Genomic DNA, 3,771 nt, shown 5'->3' with positions numbered 1-3,771 from the left:
ATGGAAAAGGGTGATATAGAGATGCTTGATGCGGAAAAGAATGTCCCTACTAGTGATGTCCTTGTGTTCAATGAGTCACCGGTCAAGTACGAAAACGGTGTTAAGACTAGCAAAAGCAATGATGAGGACAAGACACATGATCAGAGTGATTCGAAGGGAGAGGTCTTGAAGAATGCTAGAAGTGAGACAGAGGACCAGCTCAACTCTATGAGTCAGCCAGAGGCACACGACAATGTGGTGCTAGAGAACAAAACACCTACTATTGATTCTAGGACGAATGATATGGTAAGTGGCTATGTGATGTTGACTGATGATGAAGTACAAAATATTTATGAAGGAGAAGTGAATGAAGTTGATCAGAGTGAGAAAATGATCTATGAGGTCAATCAGAATGGGAACAATATGTTGGTTGATAGATCAGAGGACCCTCAGATGAAGACAAATGCTACAATTGTTACCATTGATGGTGATGCTAGGTCGGACAAGTTTCCGAAAGTGACAATCGAAGTTATGGATTCTTCTGCATTTATAGGTGAGGATGATGAAGGCTCCCCTGAGGATCAAGCTGCATTTATAGGAAAACTAGGCACTTTTTACCGGGAGAAGGCGATGGAATTTAAACCACCTAGGTTTTATGGTTATCAGCTTAATTGCCTAAAGTAAGTGTATCATGGTTTTATCGTTGAGCCTTTTTATTTTCATTTTGTTCCTGGTACAAATTATATCTTGTCATGTTCTTCGTGCTAGGTTATGGAGATCTGTGATCAGATTAGGTGGCTATGATCGGGTAAGCCTTTTATTCTGCATTTGTATTTTACTTTTTTAATTGAATCAAGAACTACAGAGCATATTAGTCACTTCCCCAAAATGTCCTCAGCTAATCAGAAGTAGTGGGTCAACAATCAAGTGCAATAAATCAAGGAATTATTTCTGGATTAACCATGATTTTTCGTGGTCAGTTTTGTAAAAGGCTTTTTGCTGCTTGTTCACACAGCCGTGAACCTTGAGTTGTTACAGAGGGTATTCTTAATTTATTTTTAAGAAATAAGCAATGTAGCTCCATAGTTTATAGTATAATTTTAAAAGATCAAGTGGTGGTTGTGTATTTTCTTCTGTTACTAGATAAATTAATGATGCAATATGCTGTGAGTCTTTGAGATGAATTTTATGTTATTCCCACGTACTTTTGATGGTGTACTATTAAGCTACTTTATCTCTGTAGGTAACTGGATTAAACTTGTGGCGGCAAGTGGGAGACTTATTTAATCCCCCGAAGTGAGCATTTAGTTGGGCCTGGTTATTTATGTTTTTCTGGCAACTTGATATGAATATTTCTCCTTTACTCGTCAAACATTAACTTCCCCAATATATACTATGTAAGGGAGATGTTGTTTGTCATTGTTTTACTGATGATGTGCTAAGATTTTGAAGTTTATTTTTGTTGTTTTGGATGTGAAATGTTACGATATATTTTGGGTACATGTGAGAGAAATAAGCTGCTTGGTTGCTAGAATAGTATATCAGAAGGTGGTAGAAGAACAATTGTTCATGAACTGTATAAAACCTTAATAACTACTCGCGTTGTTTCAAATGTTTGTTTGGCTTTAAATTGACATAGACTTTAAGAAAGTAAATATTTTTTTTGAATCTTGAAGCCTTGGATCAAAATAGCACTTGGTCTAGTTATTATACTTCAAATTATAACAACTTTTTTGAAATATATAATTATATGAATTAGAGAGAAACTCCATGAAAGGAAAATTAATGATTCATAGAAATCTCTTATTAGGAACTGTCCCGAAGAAATCCAACGAGTAACATAATCTTGTTATATAGAAAAGAGCAACTATTGCCTTTTTCTGATGAATTGATTTCATCGACTAAAAAGGTTATCAAATGAATGGTAATTATTGTAAAGATATGACACCCGGACGAAACTCAACCCCATCTCATGAGTGGTTGTAATGACCCTCATGGTCATTTCTGTGTCTTGCCTCCTGTGTGTCGTTTAGAGCGTTCCTATAGCGACCCCAAGTCATTTATGACTTGTTGGGACTGACAGTTCGGTCACCTGGTCGTTCGTTTGGTCTTGGTACGAGTTTTTGTGTTTTGGAGCTTATGAACCTTGAACGATCATTTTCAGTCAAAAGTTCAAGAAGATGACATCGAAATCCAATTCTGACGATTCCATCAGCTCCGGAAGGGTCATTTTAGGCTAGTAGCATGGTTGACATGACTCCCGAGGTTTTCAGTGTGAGTCGGTGCGATTAGGCGTTTTAACTTTAAGTTTAAGCCTAAGTTTGACTTTGGTCAACATTCTGAGTAAACGTACTCGGATGAGAATTCCATCAGCGTGGTTAGCTCCGGAATGTCGAGTTTGGTTTAGAATGACCCTTCTTTTGTGTCTGGAGGTTTTCGATATCTTTCCGAACCCTTTTGTGGGTTTTGACTTAAAATGGCTTTTGGAAGTGGGACCCACTTTTTATCGAAATGACCTCTGATGGAAATTTCGACTGCGCCGTTGAGTCTGGAATATCAAATTTGGTATGGTTGCATATCTCGTTTGCGTGCACGGGGTTCCAAACGTGTTCGGAGCACCCCGTCGGAGTTTTAAGTTTTGGGAAATTGCAGATTTTCTGCAATAAATGCAGAAAAACCAGCCACATTTCCAAAAACTTCAAACCCTCATAACTCTCTCATCTCTCAACCGATTTAGGCGATCCAACAGGCTAAGTTGTGAGATTTTTCGAGGACGACGTGTTGGTGAGCTCGCATAGTGATTTGGAGTCCCCGTTTGAGGTAATTTTCGAAAAACACCTGCTGCCAGACCCCTTTTGTGGGCTTAATTTTGGAAATTTTTGAGACTTGTTTTCTTAGCCATTTTAGATCCGATTTTGGTGATTTTTGAGGCTATCTTGAGTGGTTTTTCGAGGAGAACATTGTGGTATTGTTAGATTTTACTGTAGATTGCCCGTTTTTGATAAATACGCTGAATTAGCTGCTGTCCCATTTCTAATTTTTGAGAAAATTTGGGTTTTAGTTGCTTGTTGATATTGTGTTGTTCCCGAGCCCCAAATTGTGTCCCATTTTGGGACATGAGCTGGGGGAACTGGTTAGGACCCACTTTTGGGGTTAATTTCAAAATTTCCTGCGTGGGTCCCACAATTCCCGTGTTGACTCCAAAATTGACCCATCTCCGTTTGTTGTGATTTTGGTGTCTGAACGACCGTATTAGCGTTGTGATACTATTTTTGATAGCGGGGCAGCGTTTCGAGGACGTTCAGAAAGGGAAAGCTCCAGAGAAGTGATTTTGGAGCGCGTGTGATTGGCCTACAGGTAGGTTACGGTTTTCCTCTCTTAGATTGAGCTCGAGACTGTGAATGCATGTTGATTAGTTGGGATTTGGGTTGGGTAGTTATTGAATCTTGCATAGGTGTTAAGAAATCATGTTTTCGGCCTATTTCGGGAATTATCGGGTAACTGTGAGCATACTTTGTGTTATTAACGGACCCTCCTCGCTATGTGGAGTGCTTGCATGCTTAATTATTGTTTATTTGAAGCATGTTGGGCCTTAGTTTAGGTTTGACTAGGGCTTGCCTTAGAAATACATTATTCGAATCCAATAGGCCTTAGTTTTGCCCCGACGTCGCTTGGCCGACTTAGATCCCTGTAGACTGGTGTAGCAGACTTGAGTCTTATAGATTGGGCCTTAGTTAGGCGATACGCTTGCTCTGACTTTAGTTATCCTTATTTTCCCCGATGTTACGGCTT

General features: G+C 39.2%; 1 pseudogene; it reads left to right on the top strand.

Annotated features, from left to right (window-relative positions):
- Window positions 1-3,771, top strand: part of LOC125858330 (AT-rich interactive domain-containing protein 5-like) — an 18,265-nt pseudogene continuing 14,494 nt past the window's right edge.

Source organism: Solanum stenotomum, chromosome 1, assembly GCF_019186545.1.
Source record: "Solanum stenotomum isolate F172 chromosome 1, ASM1918654v1, whole genome shotgun sequence".
Classification (NCBI taxonomy): Eukaryota; Viridiplantae; Streptophyta; class Magnoliopsida; order Solanales; family Solanaceae; genus Solanum; species Solanum stenotomum.
The sequence above is the reverse complement of the archived record's forward strand: the minus strand, read 5'-3'. Positions and strand labels throughout refer to the sequence as shown.